The 17,619-nt window shown below is 46.3% G+C and overlaps 1 protein-coding gene across 3 annotated transcripts in view; it reads right to left on the bottom strand.

Moving 5' to 3' along the window:
* Positions 1 to 17,619, bottom strand: part of Vgll4 (vestigial like family member 4) — a 114,017-nt gene that overhangs the window by 44,503 nt on the left and 51,895 nt on the right. The window lies entirely within an intron of this gene.

The raw sequence follows: 17,619 nt of genomic DNA on the forward strand, positions 1-17,619 counted from the left end.
AACGACAAGCCCACTTTCCTGTGTTCTCTGCCTGGATGGGAGAAGGGAAGCGCTGCTCCCATGCTGGCAGTTTGGGTCTTTGGGGTTTTTTTTTCCCCTTTAAGAAGAATGAGCCTCCAGGACAGTTTGAAGAAACTGGCGTCTCAGAAGGAACGCCTAAGTCCACCTCAGCAGCTTTCTGTGGGCCTCACAGTGTGCAGCTCCAGCCATGTCGACCCTGGGAGGGGGTGGATGTGGTCTTAAGTCTCGGTTCCCAGCAATCCGATGAGGAGAGCTGGTGGGCGTGCTGCCCTGGCTTGGGACTGGCCCTCAGCTTTTGAACTAGAGTGGGCACAGAGCCACGTGTGTGAGAAAACCAGGCTGGCTGAGGACTGCTCCAGTCCACCTCCAGTCCACCCCAGCTACGCCCGCCCACCCACCCTCGGCAGCTCAGCGCCCAGCAGCTGCAGAAGCAGAAGTGTGACTGGAGCTTAAATCCTCACACACACGCTTTCTTCCCTAAAACAGACTCCTTGGACTGACTTTACTACTCAGGCTATCTTAACTTCAGCCTTGGCTTTATGGGAGATTGTCAGGGACTAAGGGAAGATAAGGCCCAAGCCGAGGATGCAGAGAAGAGAGCAGCCCACTGTGCCTGGAGTGAGAACTCAGGCGCAGGAAGCATCCACAAGTGTCTCCTTGGAGCTAAGTGTGGCAGAGGTTCAGTACAAGCACATTTATCTCCTGAGTCTTGTGGTGAGGCAGACTCTATGGCTGGTTTCATTTAGGGGGAAATGAAGACCAAAGTGGCTTAACAACATACCCATGGTCATACACTCCGGATAAAAGAAAAGCTGGAATGCCACCCAGGCCTGACTCAGTATCTGTGCCCCTCAGAGGGGGGTGATAGAGCGGGTCACTGGCAGGAGAGAAGTTTGCCAGTAAACAGATCCTGCAGGCCAAAGGGTGAAGCACCAAGCACACCTGTAGGTAAAACCTTTGCTTGCCGTGTGCCCTCCCTCCTCTCAATTCCAATCAAACTTGGCACCATGAAAACCCTCTCGCACACCTCTTTAAGAACTGCCATTTAGCTGGGCATGGTGGTGTTTGCCTTTAATGCCAGCACTCGGGAGGCAGAGGCAAATGGATTTCTGAGAGTTCAAAGACTACCCAGTAAGTGCCAGGACAGTCAGGGACACACAGTGGCACTCTGTCTCAACACACACACCTTCGAAAGGGTGCCTTAATAAGCCTCAATACGTGCAACCACAGGGAGCCAACAACATTGCCTGAGCTTGACCCAAAACAAAACTCATGGTCCTGTGGCCACCTGTGATTCTGCCCTGTTGACAAACTCCATCTCTAAGTCCGTCTTCCTCCTCTCCTCATCCACAGCCCACAACTGGCCCCATATGTATGCAAGTGCAAACACATGTACACGCACACACAACAAGCATCCTCTATAGAGATCTCAGTGTTCAACATGCATGGCGACAATCTCTTTACCATCGAGACAGCCGATACTAGTTGGGAAATAAACAGCAATGCCAGACCATCCACTTTTCTTGAGACTACGACAGCAGCACAGCGCTCAGCCGAGAATGCTCCGAGCTGGGAATGACCTACTGACGCCACCAATAAGGTTGCGAATCGAGGTGCCATTACTCAGCAAAATATTGTAATATAAACAAGTGCATAGACACAGAACATTCCAATACAGGCAGAATAACCGAACAGGTTGTATTGTAAATCTTTAAATTTTACAGTGGTTCTATTGAGAGTCACATACCCTTTAAAGCGTACCCATTATCTGATGCAATATGTCCTATGGGTCCTCCGAGTTGTGCAATAACCAAGAGTATCTGGTTTTGAATTTCATTATTACTTGTGTATGGGTGTTCTGCCTGTGTTTGTGCACGTGTGGGTGCTGGGAACTACAAACTGGGTCCCCCTGAAAGAGCAGCTAATGCTCTTGACCACTGCCTGAGCCCTCTCTCCAGCCCTTTGAGCTCTCTCTCTATTCTGAACAGTCCCTTTCACAGACATCCTTTGTGAAAAGATTTTCCCATCCTGTGAGCTATCTTCTTCACTGCTACAGTTGTGCATGGTTTTCAGAGTAGGGGCAAAGAACTTCTCCAAGGAACGGGACCTCTTTACCTACAAGGCATATGAGTTTGAGATGAAGGTTTGCATGCAGCCATTACCCTCCAGCCCCATTTCCTGAGGCTAGCCCACATGGCCCACCGCTAAATTCTCCCCACCTAATAAATGGGCAGTAAAACTCCGGATAACAAATGATACAGACGTCCCCACATTTCATCAACTCGGCCACCTTCCCAAAGCCTCCCTTCCTGGCGGTGCCACGCCCCAGTGTCACTGAGTGCACAAGCTGCCTGTGCTCTGCCAGCCTTTCTTTAAAACCTCCCTGACAAGGCTTATTGAAACAGCTCCCCTGCTACAATGTTCCTAAACTGTTGCAGCCAGTGAGGCAAGGTCAGCGGGAATTAGACTAACGAAGAAATAAGGCAAAAGTGAAATGTTTTGACTTGGGATGTTCTAGAGTCTATTAGCATCTGGCAGATTAAACAGATGAGTGGTTTGCAGCCACAGGTTCGGCTATGTCATGATGAGTTCTCTGGGTCTCTAGTCTCTCCATACTATTAACCTCAAGGGCCTAGCTGGTTGTCCATCTCATGTCAGTCATGATTTCTAGGATGATGGCAGCAAACCACGATATCCTCCAGCACAGAGGCAACAATGGGCTCCGCTTGAGGACTCTTGCGGTCTCCTTTATTTTCTGTCCCATTGGAACAATCCATTATACTTACACACATGTACTTCAGCAGATAACCTCAGATGGCCCACACATCAGCCTCTCTGCTCATTGAGTTCCACTGCGACGGATGCCAACAGTGGCTGAAAGCAAAGAAGAAAGTGGCCCCACACAGACCCAACCCCACTGCCATATACACCCGGGTGGGTATGCTCCCTCACAAAGATGCCCGAGCCTCTCTTGGACTCAAGTCACAGCACCACCAACATGCTGGGGGGACGGAGAGTGCATGAGATGGATACACTCAAGGAGCTGCCTCTCTGCAGTCTAGAGTGAGTGTTGGACCCTAGAGCAAAATGAGCTTCTTGATCTTAAGATTTCCTGAACACTGAGGACACACAGACGGATGACCATGGCTACCGGGTGTGAACATCTGCGAGGGTCAGACAGGTGAGCTTCTAAAGACGTGGGAGCCACTGAACTCGTACTGTCACTCAGCACTCCTGTGGGAAGCCCCAATAGCCCTTGGTTAACTCTAACCAATTCACAGATATCCTGCCTCTTTCCATGCAGGGCTTCTTCGCTTCCTTGCCTAGTGCAACGCTCTTCCAAGACCATTACAGCAGAACTACCCGACAGGCTGGAACTAGGTGTGTATTCCTGCGCCTGACCCCAGTCCCAGTTAAATACTACAGGGACGTCAGAATTCTGAAGTCATAGCACTTTCAGGAGCGCCTGGCAGAACTTCATGCCAACTCCCACTTTTTAAACCTATCAATACTGGAATCAACTGGATCCATATTTAATCTTTCAAACTGCTGAGGAGACCTCTCAGCAGCAATGTGGCAGAAGAGATGGTGTGAGATTCAGTGCCTCTCCTTACCTCACGAAACATCTGTAGTCGCAGCTTCCCCGTGGAGCTCACATCATAATCACCCCTGCACTAGACATTATTCTCATTGGTGTTTTAAACATGTTTGCCCTCCCTTTACTCTGCTGATACCTGTTTCCCCATTTGGAACCTACTTTTGACATTAGCTGCTTCCTGTTTTGTATAAGGCAAAAAACTGTCACATAATTCATGCAATTCATTCCTTGACAAATCCTACACAAAGCCCTAGGAGTCTGTGACTTCCGGTCAGTTAGTGTCTTGGAGTCTACAGAAACAGAAGGAAGCTTCAACTGCAGACATTGGCCTCGGTGTCCTTGGAGGGAAACAGGAGCATTCTTCCAGTTAACCTCCTAATGATGTTTACAGCATCCTCGAAGCCATGCCACACTCCTATGAGATGCTGGGGAATGGTCCAGAGCAGGGTGAAGAGCCTCTGAAGATCCACCTCTAGAAAGTCCTCATTCCCCTTGTGATTCTTAGAGGCAGTGGCCATAAAATGGACAATAAGACAACAAATGCTGTGGTTCAGGTAAGCGTCTCAAAGGCCCATGTGTTTAAGGCTGGATCCCTAGTCTGTGAGTGGGAGGAAGTTGGGTTGTTGGGCTTTGAAGAACTTGTGAAGTCTTGGCCGCCATGACCTCCCAACACAATATGCAGCCTCACCACTGGTCCAAAGCAACAGGGCCAAGTGACCAGGATTGAAACCCAAAGTAAACCTTTTCCTTAGTAAGTTTGTTCTCGCAGATGTTTGTGTCTGAAGAGCTGACGCATTTGAAAAGGTGCAGCCTTCTGAAATTCCAACAGCGCTAGGGGCTTTAGCTTCTGACCCAAGATATTTTTCAAAGGCTACTTGGCGCAGAAGGGCCACTTGAAATAGCCACGTGTGACCACGTGTGTTAGAAAATCCTCCATGGCACCACATCTCACATCTGGAGTCCACAACCTAGCTTCATGACAACTGAAACAAAACTCTAAAGCGTCTGGCACCATCCTTCACGCCTTTGGGTTAGATGACTTTTGCTTCCAAGGTTTTAGAAATGCACATTTGGTGTTTTATCTTCACCTTGAATTAGAGAAAACATCATGGGACCAAAAACGTCATTCAGACACCAATAACAAACCACACTATTACTGCTTCTGGGACCATGACACAGCTACAACAGTATCTGAACACAGAACGTGAGTAAAACATGGAAATTCATCTCAATCCCAGGGAAGAAAATGTACAAAAGTAAATAAGTCATATACCATACACACACACCACCACCATCACCACCAAACAAAATGCCCATCTTCACGGTGGATACAGATCCAACACCTTCTCATTTCCCCAAAGGTCCTTGTGTTCTCCTACTTACTTATAAGACTGTACTTGTTCTTGTCTGTTGCTGTGATAAAACACCTTGACCAAGGCAACTTAAAGAAGAGTTTATTTGGGCTCGTGGTTCCAGAGGAGTCCATCATGGCAGGGAGTCATGGCAGGAAGCATGGTGTTGGGAGGAGAAGGAAACAGAGAGACTGCATCTTTAAACACAAATGCAAACAAAATGCAGAGAAGAAAAAAACAAGTGGAGTAAGGCCTTTAATCTCGAAGCCTGTGCCCAGTGACATATTTCCTGCAGCAAGGCTGTGCTACCTAAACCTCGAATAATTAGCAGCAGCAAAAACTAGGTACCAACCAAGTATTCAAATGCCTAAGCCTATGGGGTCCCGTTGTTATTCAAACTATCACAGAGATCTAGCACAGATGGGGTTTTCAGAGTCTTTAAAGCACTAAAAGGCATTTTAAGATGCCATTTACTCTCTGCTCTCTAAACACCACTGTGGGATCTGAGCTACAATCATCCTATCTTTTCAGCCAGGGTCAGAGGGAGCAGTCATCCTGCAGAAAATTGCTTATAGACGGATGCGCGAGGGGAGCCATCGACCCCCATGAAGAGAGGTGAAGAACAGGTTGCTGGTGCGGCAAGCAGCCAACTGCTTTCTGCATTGCATGTAAATGAACTAGCAAAGCCAAACAGAATGAAGACAAGGCCAAAGATACCAGTGGTCCTAGGGCAACAACCCAGGCATGTCTACCCTCTAGCTGAAGGCCACTCTGACCTCAGTCTTCCTCATGTTTGATGGGGCCTGACTTGCACACAGCACTGTACAAGTGCTGCTGGCAGAGAGAACACACAAAAAGATAGATTCATATCAATATGTCCTCCTGTACAGACACCACCCTGTCCTCTCTGCCCAGGCTGGCTGTGAACTCCTGATCCTCCTGCCTCGTCTATGGAGTGTTGCCATTACAGGCATGGATCACCCCTAGGATTAGAACAAATGTCCTCACTGACTTGTCCTCGAGAAACTTAACACTTTAAGGTGATGTGATAGGGAGGAGGCCGACTTGGCTCTGAAAGTGGATCTAATCAAATGACGGTTGCCATTGTTTAAACAGTCAACCTTAGTGTGACCTGAATTCTTCTCAGTCCAAAGAAAACTGTCACTAGCTGCAAGATATTTTACACTCCACTCATGGAACTGGCTTCAGAGCAATCCAGAAAAAGCTCTTCAGTTTTTTGTTTTGTTTTTGTTTTAGGAATGCTTCTAGAAGGCATTCCTTCTAGAAGGCTTCTAGAAGTGCCCCATTAGATATTGCATCCAAATGTATTAAGACACAGCTCAAAGGCAGGTGGAACTGACTTTATGATGTCCTGTGGCAAGGGTGAGTAGCCACAAAGAGATGTCACAAGGTACTAGATGAGGCAGGTTTTCACTATGCAGCCCAGGCTGGCCCAGAAGTTCTCATCCTCCTGCCTCAGCCTCAGATGACTGTGTAAGATACCACACCAAAACTAAAGGATCTTTTATCTTTGTCTCTCAACCAAGATAAACATCTATAAACTCTATTTAAACAAACAATTAGAAACAGAAGGTACAGTCTGGAGATGCTAGGGTCAACCACTCACAACCAAGACGAAGGTCACCCCAACTTCTCCAAATGCTGTCTCTGAACAAAATCCCGGATGAGCTTTCTGTGTGTAGTTATCCTGATTCCCCACAACTGCACAGCCCCACACAAATCTGCTTAGAGACAGGGCCAAATGACTCCTTCCACTAACTGGCGTCACCGCACGCCATGAAATCAGACTCCAGCTAGCCTTTGCTTTGATGTCTCCCCATTCACAAACCGTTCTTTCCTAGGCACAACAAATTCAAAATTCCAACTTGGTGGGCCAGCAAGTTCAGTGGGGGAAGATGACAGATAACCAAGCCTGACCTCCTAGGTTCATGGAGAGAAGCAACTCTGCAAAGTTGTCCTCTGACACCCCCCCCCCCCACACACACACACGGGCTATGGCATGTGTGTCCATACATATACATGCACACAAAATAATGAAAATGTAATCACACTTTTAAAAGTAAAATTCTTACTTAGTACTATCTTATCTTTGAAACAAAACAAAACAAAACAAAACAAAACAGAAAGGTAAACAGTGATGCAGCCTTCTCTTGAGCAGTTGATGGCGTCTCAGTAAAGTGTGACGAAGGAGGATGGTAAGACAAGCAGGTGGAGAACCGAGGTCCAACGTCCAAGGGAAGCCTGGGATTTGCACCCGATTTTGAAAACACCAATAACTGTGGCATTTTAGAGTAAGCTCTTGAGACAAGGAGCATTACCATACCATCCCACTCAGGCATTATCCCCCCCTTTTTTTCTAATTAAAGACATTTTTTCATTCAATACAATTTCCCCTCCATCAGTTTCTCCACATCTCCCTACCCATCCGACATTATGTTCTTTTTTACTTCTCTTTCAAAAAAAGACAGAAAGAAAAGAAAAGAAAAACAAGACACACACACACAATTACAAAAAAAAAAAAAAAAAGCAAAAGAACTATTGCCAAAGCAAAATAAAACAGAAAGTCCACACAACACTGAGTTCGTTTTATGTTAGCAAACTACGCCTGAGCACAGGGCCTGCCCTACTGTGTGACTGACAGACGCAGTGGCACGCCATTGAAGAAAACTCATTTTCCCTTTGCCAGGGCGTATCCATCACAGGGAGTTTCTTATTTAGGACCCCAATCTGGCCTGAACCTGTGCAGATCCTTTGCAAGCTTCCATAGTCTCTGTAAGTTCATATGTACATCAGTCCTGCTGTGTCTGGAAGATACTGTTTCCGTGGAGTCATCTATCAGAAAAAAAAAATGCTCGTCACTAGGGGTGAAGCTTCCTAGTTGGGTACCAGCTTGACTTCTCTATATTTGATGACATAAGTGTTGTCCTCACTGATAGGGCTTTACTGTCATGCTGTGGAGGGCAACCAATAGTCCTGGCAATACTTTCTGATGTTTGAGGGTTGAGGTAACCAGACTCCAAAAGACAAATATTACGTTTTCTCTTATGTGTGGATGTTAGCTTTTAAGCTTTCGATATATGTGCTACAATCTAAATAACAACAGGGGTTTAGGTACCTAGTAAGGGAGTATGGAAAAGGAAAGGATCTCCCAAGGAAGAGCAAATGAAATATAGGATTATGGAGAGATAAAGGGGAAAGTAAAAATTAAAAGATTAAATGGGGAGAAAGGTGGAAGAGAAGGGTAAAGGAGGGAATATGGGGAAGGATAATTAACATTAAAGATTATTTGAAAAACCATATGGAAACCTGTTTTAGAGGTTTCCTAAAATATAAACATTCACGAAAGGAATCTAAATGGTGGCACCAAATAATGATGGAGACAGTGCTCCAACTAGACATCTTATGCCACCAAGCAAAACCTCCAGTGCAGGAATGGATTACATCCTGTTGAGTTGTTGCTGCATGGAGTCCCATGAACCCCCCCAAATATCACAAACTGTTGCCAAGGCTATAGGCTGCTCTCCACAGCATGGCAAAAAGGCAGAGTCTAACATCTGGAGGGAATCACACACAGAGGTTGTACACTAGTACATCATAAAGAGAAAGAACCAGGAGAGGAAGAAGGTGGAACAACTCTTAAAGCCTGAGGCCAACAGGGTTGCAGCCATGAACCTACTGGGTGAGCATGAACCTAGTAGTGAGTTGGATTTTCATAGAGCCAAGAGGAAGGAAGGAAGGAAGGAAGGAAGGAAGGAAGGAAGGAAGGAAGGAAGGAAGGAAGGGGTGAAGAGGAAGGAGTTCAAAGGAGTTTGTAGATGAAAAAGCAAGATGTCCTCTGACTTCCACACAAAAGCTGAGCTATCTGTGCGAGCACACACACAAGCACATACACATACACACTCACACATAAACTCATACGTACACACATACACATGCACACTAAAAAAATGCATTAAAAGTTTTTAAAGATGCATAGTAAGATTCAAAGAACATGGGTAAATGAAAGTGTTGCCAATAGAATAAAATCTCAAATCAGCTCGGACTCAGCCATATAATAGACAATGAGAAAAACTGTTCAAAAGCTTCATTCATGGCCCCCTTAACTTATCAGGGAAGAAACATGGACACTGCCCAGCTGGGTTATGGGTAGTGTAAACAGCTCTACTGAACTGCTTGGCAGCACACATCTGCATGAAAACATTAAATCCCAGAGTTTGTTCTATTAAAGTCAAGTCATTAGCCAAGAGGAATTAACAAGCCCCTGCTTTCATGTGAAAGAGACATAAGATGAAGACTGGGAACAACTCACATGGATAACGCTTTTCATTCATAACGTTAGTAGATGCATGGGACTTGTGATGGCTGTTCCTGGTTGTCAACTTGACTACATCTGGAATTAACTAAAACCGAAATAGCCAGGCACACCCACAAGACATTTTTTTTCCTTAATTAAATCATTTGAAGTGGGAAGACTCATTTCTAAACCTGATCTTTGAGGTAGAAAGATACAGCTTAAATTCAGACCTTTTAACGGAGGAAGAGTCATCCTTTAATCTGAGCCTCACCTTCTGCAGGCAGCCTATAGAAAGGACATGGAAGAAGGAAGCTTTCTCTCTTTGCCTGCTTGCTCTCGCTCTCACTTAGCCAGTCCGTTCCTTCCTTCACTTCTTCAGGATTCTGCCTGGCAGACTGAACAAATACTGGATTCTTGGACCTTCTGTTGGTAGACAGCCATTGTTAGATGAGCTGGACCACAACCTGTAAGTCACTCTAATAAATCCAATGAATGGATAGATAGAAAGATATATACATACATACATGACACATAGATACATACATATACAGATATAGATAGATAGATAGATAGATAGATAGATAGATAGATAGATAGATAAATTCAATAAGTTCTGTTCCTGTAAAGAACCCTGAATAAGTTAGGGCTACTGCTGAAATCAGTGCCCTCTTCCTGTGCCCACAAAGCTGAGTACTGTTTGGATACTGCCTCTGTCTAAGTGCTGTGTCTCCTTGGCCCCAGAAGGCTGTTTCTACAGTCACCTGATCCAGAATCAGTCTCCTCACTCAGGTCCCAATTTAGTCAGGCATTTCCACAAGTGCCACCCCATTGCACTCTCCAAAATGATGCAAGACCTTCTGGACATACATCTTTCCATCAGAATAGGGAGGAGCAGGGCTTGAAAGGGTGGTGGGGAGTGTGAACGTAATACTATCTGGGGAAGAGTTCCAACTGGAGCATCAGGAGCTGTTTAACAACTAGTGAATGAACAGGAAGGCAGTATCCATCCCAGAGCTGAGGCAGCCTTCTCTGCGGCAGCCTGGCTGCCCACGGGAAAGACGGCAACACTTCTGCACCACTCAACTGCTTCACAAGATTTCATTAAGACACAAGAGCTCAGCGTTGAGAGCATGTGCTGTGCATGTGTGAGGCCTCTGAATTCCACCCCCAGCTAGTCCACAACCCCCAAAAGCCGGCACACAGAATAATTCCGATTACATGGAGCTAGAACATCAGAACAAGACAAAACAGAGTTCCTTTGCTAAGGCTGGACAGATGGCTCGGCAGGTAAGAGCACTGCCTGCTCTAGGGGAAAGGACCCATCAGTTCCCAGTACCCACAAGCCCTATTTCATTGAACTATCTCTTCTGGACTTCCCCAAGCACTATATGCACATGCATAAACAAACACGCACATACATAATTAAAAACAAAATATTTTTAAAAATCCATTTACAGCCCAGGTATGGTGATGTATGTAGTCCTTTAATCCCAGCACTCTACTCCAGAGGTAGAGAGGCAGGTGGATCTCTGTGAGTTTGAGACCAGCCTCATTTACATAATGGGTTCCAGGTCAGCCAGGGCTACATAGTCTGTCAAAAATAAATAAGTAAATAAAATAGATTTTCTACTGGTTTTGTTTGTTTGTTTGTTTTGTTTTGTTTTTCAAGACAGAGATTCTCTATGTAGCCCTGGCTGTCTTAGAGCTCATTCTGTTCACTAGGCTGACCTTGAATTCAGGAGATCCACCTGCCTCTGCCTCCTAAAAGCTGGGACTAAAAGGCGTGTGCCACCACCACCCAGCTGGATTTTCTACTTTTATCTTGCATGAATAAACGTTCTTTCAGCTAGCAGTGACCCACACTGTAAATATCGAAAGATATTCTACATGAGGAGCGAAGTTAAAATAATCCACACAATTCTAAGGTTGACATAGCAGCAGTTAAGCGTGCTTTCAAACGCTGATGTTCCATCAAGCAATCCTCAAACTGTTTGTCATTGTTTAGTAACAGATGAACCAGAAAAGCCACTTTGAGGCCTTACATAGCCCACAATAAAACCAAAACAAAGCAAACAAACAAACAAGCTATTCCCTCCTGGCCCAGCACTCGTGAAAGCTACAAGGTAATACAGTAAAAACGAATTTGGTTAGTCTTCTCCTATCTCTAGCACCTATCATGAGTTTGAGGCCAACATAGAACACCTCTTAACTGATCCAAGCCCTACCCCCTAGGTAAGAATCCATTAACAATTGTGGATTCTAGAAGAGAATCAGCTTTAAGGGTCTTTATCTGTTAGGTTGGCCACAATGCTCCAGCAAATGGCCCCACACCTGGGAGTTTATGACCAGCACAAAGTGGATTCGGTCAGTTAACTAAAAGGAGGGAAAAAGAACATGAAGTTGGGAGGAGGGGGAAGAATGGATTTGTGTCTGGAAGGAGTTAATGAAAGGAGGATATTATCAATTGCATTGTATGCATGTATGAAATTATTAATTAATAAGGAATAATTGTACTTTTTAAAAAAGGAATGCCAGCACCCACCTCAGGCAGCCAGAACGATCTTTAATACCAGCTCCAAGAGAGCCAATGACCTCTGCTGGCCTCCATTGGCACCCCACCACACACACACACACACTAAAACGAGTAAGACTTTTAATGTTTAAAGAAGTCAGCACAGGAAAGCAAACCAGCAGAAAGAATTCTCAGAACTTCTAGAACACGGGTGGGCAGGCGGCTCGGCAAGAAGGGCAATCGCCTCGCAAGCCAACGCCTCTGGAACCCACAGGAAGGTGGAAGGAGGAAGACGGACTCCAACAGAGTTGTCCTCTGACTGCCACCCATATGCATGGCGCGTGCCCACACAGGAGCACACCACACACACCTGGCCATATCATACAAAAAACAAAACAAGCAAAAAAAAAAAAAAAATGCGAAGCTCAAAGGCAGTTAATAAGCTTAAGCATACTCGATGCTCTTACAGGGGACAGGACTTTGTTTTCCACCAAACATGGGACACTCACAATTGCCTGTAACCCCAGCTCCTAGGAACCAATAGAGATTGGTCTCCTCCGGCACAATCCTCACGTGTGCATGGTGCACACACCCATGCGTGCATATTAGAAAACTTAGTCTTCAAAAAACTAATAATCAAAATAAACTTGGAGAGCATGTAGCCTTCCACAGGGGAGTATGGTACAAATAGAAGAGAAACCATTTTTTAAATAAAGTACCCATGGGGGTGGGGATGTTTGTTTTTGCAGGAGCACAACTAACTCGTGACTTCTTTTTCAAATAAAAAAGGGAGGAGGCCTGCTTCACACAACAGGCTCGCACTGCTGAGCAAGGCTGAAAAATAATTACCATGAGCTAAATACACAATAGTATTAAACATAAACTGTCATTAAATAAACATTAAACACATAGAGATGGAGCAGATACAGACAGCCAGGAACGATCCCCGAGAAGACTATTTTTTTTAATATGTTTGTATACAAGCGAAGGGCTAAATCTGGATCTTATTTCTTCATGACAAAACCGTTTTCTGCAGCGCCCTGGCAGTGAGGCAGAATCGGCTGTGCTGAGACGCTCTGAGCACATCAAGGGGGCTTCTCTCTACCTCCTTCTTTTACTTTTATTCAGAGGGGGAGTGGTTGGAGTGCCGAGGACTCAGCATGGAGTTAGAGGACAACTTTCTGGAACTTTCAGTTCTCGTCTCTTACCACATGGGTCCCAGGGATTGAAATCAGGTCGTCACTGAGCTTGGCTGTAATGACCTTTACCCACTGAGCAATCTTCCTGGCCCAGAGATTTCTTTACCTCTACACTGCATGATTAAAAAAAAAAAAAAAAGAAAAAAGAAAAAAGAAAAGAAACTTGTTTCACGGTAGTGAACCCAGACACCTTAGGAACACAAGGCAGAGGGAGAGAGGGAGGAGGCAGTGCTGCCTTCTGAGGCTGACTTCTAACAAGCCAAATGCTGGCTCCCAGAGATAACAAGCCAAGTCAAACAATCTTTCCAGAAGGAGATTGAGAATTATGGGTGTGAAGCTGGAAGAAAGGCGGCTCTAGTCACACCTTCCGGGCACAGGCTGTAATTAGGAGAAACAAGGACAGAAGTGTTCACACTCACCTGGGCTCCTGTCAAGCCCCTCCCACTCTCTCTGTCAACACACACAACACACACACACACACACACACACATCTGTAACATGCTAAAATTGAAAGGATGTAAAACTGCTTCTGTAAAATGGTTGCAGAAGCACCACATAGAATACATCCGGATCAGGACCACTTGATCTGGGACTTGTAGCCTGGCTCCTGTGGCCTTTGCACCCAACAGCGTTGGAGGCTCCAATTCCTCTGAGTTCCTCAGACAAAGAACAATGAAGCCAGGCCTCCATCAACCTGTTGCTGGTAGACTGGCAAGAAACAAAAGAACCATGCCCAGACTTGTGGGGCCTCACTGCTGGGCAGCCCGAGTGTGTACGTTCCCTTCCGGTCCAGGAAAATGGATCCGAATGTAGCCTGCGGTGAAACAAGTGGTAATTATGTTCTAAAACAGCCAACAGTTCTAACCCCCGAGGAACTATCCGCGCCCTTCTCTGAAGCTTTGAGCCTATCACAATACGCAATTTATCCTTACTTTCTCCCAAGACAAATCACACTATTAAATTAAAAGGAGAGACGACTTCTACCAAATTACACACTAATGGCTCTTAACCCATAATTGAAGAATCACTAACAGCAGTTTATAGTCACGGCCAACCATGAGCATTTATTAGGACCTAAGTTTTCAGAACTGAGTAATTATGTAAATATGGCTTTCAGCCATCTTGAAACATCCCACTCTCCTCTGCTTCCTGGAGGACTCACTCTTGGGGATCTGGCCTCTAGCCAGGGCCTTCTCCTCCTCCTTCAACCCCACCCCACACTAAACAGTGGCAGGGAGAGAAAGTTCTAGAAAGCTGGTCACCTACAGCCAGCATCGCGACTCTTCCTTGGACATGAAGCGGTCTTGGAACCTGGACCGGCTGGCATCAGGACAGTGCACTGCAAGCTGGGGCGTGACCCGCCCTGCCCTCCGGCGTGCACAGTCCTGAGGATGCGAGCAGAGATGAGACAGACAGTAACTCTGGAAAGGCAGTATGGGAAGAAGAGGCCAGAGAAGGGTGAGATTCCCTGGCCTGCAGCCTCAGCTCAGTCCTGCAACAAACCCCAAATCCACCTGAACAGAGAGACGCTCCGGGCCTCAAATCTCCTTGGCTAAAATAAGGCCGTAGGTATGAGATGATGTCTAAGGCCCTGGTTGTCTCTGTGGTGACAAGTTAATTAGAGAAAGCACAACAGCTTACAATTAAAGACAACGTTATACAACAGTGGCCCCAAGCCCAGAGTAAGGCCTGCAGACCTTTTTTTTTTTTCCCCTGTTGTTGCAAGTTCAGCTTCACCATAAACCACTTCCTGGAGCCCCAAAGGGCCCTGAGCCATGCCATGGGTTTTGTGCCAGTCACCAAAGGAGGAGCCCTGACTTCATGAGGCTTTTGACCATCTAGTGGAGTGCGCTCAGCAGTTCAACGGGAAAAGATAAGAGAGGGCTGGCTGGGGTTGGCCTATGCCTTTTTTTTATGGAGACAGAGGCAAAAGTGAACTTCCTGTAGGTACAATGGGATCAATCAGATGGTCGAGGAAAGATGGAGTGGTTAACTGTTGGGCACGGTGATAGGAGGCCATGAGGCTCCTGGGCCTATTCACGAACACAAGCAAGTCTACTAAGTCCCTCGTCATTAGCGCAGAAACTGGTTCTCAAAAGTTTGACAGATTTTTCTGTTTCACCACCTCAGGCTCCCCAGAACATGCATTGGGCTATTTGTTTTCCTTTATTGGCCTTTCAATCCTCCTTGGAGGTGACTATGAGGGAGGGCTAGGATGGGGTTAGCATGCAGGGAGAGGCCTCAGCCATTTAGAGCAGGTTTGGGCTATGGGAGTGCTGGGGGAGAAGGTAGATTTAGCAGAAGATAATGTGGGTTCCGGCCCAAGACCTCAAGGAGGGAGGGCAACCCAGGGTGGACACAAGAGTAAGATCCAGGAGTCCTTGTGCACAGCATGGTGAGTGGCCAGGCCCCCTCGGTGGGAGGTCCCAAGAGAAGGAAGATGAGGAGGACACAGTTCACCTGACACAACGGAGGCTGTGGAAGAGCCACCCTGGACAATCAAAGCTCCCCGCCTGCATCTTCGCTTCTAACGCAGGCAGAGGGAACACTGAGTCTGTCTCCTGCTAACAGGCAGGAGGACGGCCGGTGCCCCAGATGAAATCCAATGCCATCTACCCCCATCCACTCATGTTCCACAGTATGGTCAGAAGTGTTTGTCATTTAAACTGTACCAACTTTTATTTTGGTTTGTTTGTCTATTTGTTTGAGACAGGGTTTTTCTGTGTAGCCCTGGCTGTCCTGGACCTCACTTTGTAGATCAGGCTGGCCTCGAACCCACAGAGATCCACCTGCCTCTGCCTCCTCAGTGCTGGAATTAAAGGCGTGCACCACGAGGCTTAGCTGCATTCTGACTTCTTACAGGAGAGAATCCCATGTATGATTTATACCCGTGGTTCCACGAGGCCCTGGCAGTCGAGGCCAGATGTGTGTGGTGTTTACAGTAAGGAAGCCAGAGGACGTAAACAACCGGCTCCGAGCGCCACTCCAGTTTTGCTTCGCTTTTCTTCATTTCCTGTGTATTTATTTTGGTGTTAGAATAATATTACCTTTCATAATAAGGAAAACAGGAGCAGATGTTTAAACTAAACAGACGATAGCCTTATGATCCCACACACCCACTCCACTCCCAGAATCCAAGTCTGTTCCTCCAAACAGTGAAGGAAACAAGACAGCTGACTGCTGGCGTTTGCACTTTCCACGGAACCGCACACCCACCTGGGGGAGCTGCCGAACTTCTTCCCAGGACACAAGGAACAAACCACTGCCCCAACAGTCTCTGTGTCCCTCACCCGGGCCAGCCAGGCACTCTGTTTTGGTTTTTAAATATCAGATTACTTGTTGACAAAGAAATCGTATTAAATTTTTCAACTTTTTTGGGGGATAGGGTGTGGATTTTTTTTTTTTTTTAAGGTAACGCATGAATACCAGAAGTGATTTCTGGTGATTTCTAGAGAATCCTGCCTTTGAGATTAGGGGTTTTAGAAGCCGAGACACTCTTAACGTGTAGAAGAAACTTGTCAAAGTAAAGTGATATTCTATTTTTAAAATGCAAAATCACAACAAAATCTTTTTAAATGTGAGATTGTCCCCGTAGAGTTAATTTTTTAAAAAGCTTGGGAAAGAAAGGGCTGTGTTTCAACAGACCCAGAAACAGATCTGCAACTTTTACATGAACACAATGGCTCCGCTCCCCCTCTTAAGTCCTGTTCCCGAAAGAGCAAACAACCCACTCAGCTCAAGATGGGAGGAAACACACAGCCCACTGCCCACAGGAAGATGTGCCCTGATTCCTACTTGCTTTTCCCAGGAGAGACTCCCTGACAACAGCAGCTCTCTCCCTGCCTGTCCAGTACCCCAGCTCAACCCCATTACTCCCGCCTCAGATCCCACGTAGGTAAAAATTCCAAAAGATGGAATTGGAGTTTTCTCCTCTTCTTCCCTACTCCAGAGTAGCTTAAAATACTACAGGGAGTGCCCAGGGGAAGGGGAGGCGATGGGCAAGGGGAACCCAGGGGTGGGGGCATTTTCCACTTTCTTCAGCCTTCTAGCTGCTTGTTGTGTAATTGCCCGGGGCCTGGAGGGAGCCTGTCTTCACTGTCAGCTCTCTGTACAGGAAATGGGGCCCCACAGACAAAGAGCCGGCCTGGGCTCCCTGACACCAGGCCCTGCCGGCCCCACAAACTCAACACAAGAAGAAGAAGAAGAAGAAAAACCTTCGAAGGCTGAGACAATGGCCTGGAAAACAAAAACTTATTGTAGCTTTTTGTTGTTGTTCCTCCACCACACCAAATCCAGAGCGGGAGTACACACAGAGTACTGTACACCGCGATATGTTTAAAAATAGTCTCAAAGCCCCTCCCCTCCGCCCTAACACCCACATTTAACTTTTCCTTGTTTCTCTAAGCTCCTCGCCATACGTAAAATGCCAGCAAAATCAAAAGGAGGAATAACTTAAAATGTAACAACCTCATCAGCTCTTGCTGGAACGTAGCGGGCAAACTTTTAACAATGTGTCTGTCCCTTCCAGCCCTCCGCCGGTGCCCCCCTCCTGCCAGGCAAACTGTCCTGAAAAGGTCTACAACCCTCTCTCCCGGCCACTCGACCATCCCAAGAAAGACAAG

This window comes from Meriones unguiculatus, chromosome 5, assembly GCF_030254825.1.
Source record: "Meriones unguiculatus strain TT.TT164.6M chromosome 5, Bangor_MerUng_6.1, whole genome shotgun sequence".
NCBI lineage: Eukaryota > Metazoa > Chordata > Mammalia > Rodentia > Muridae > Meriones > Meriones unguiculatus.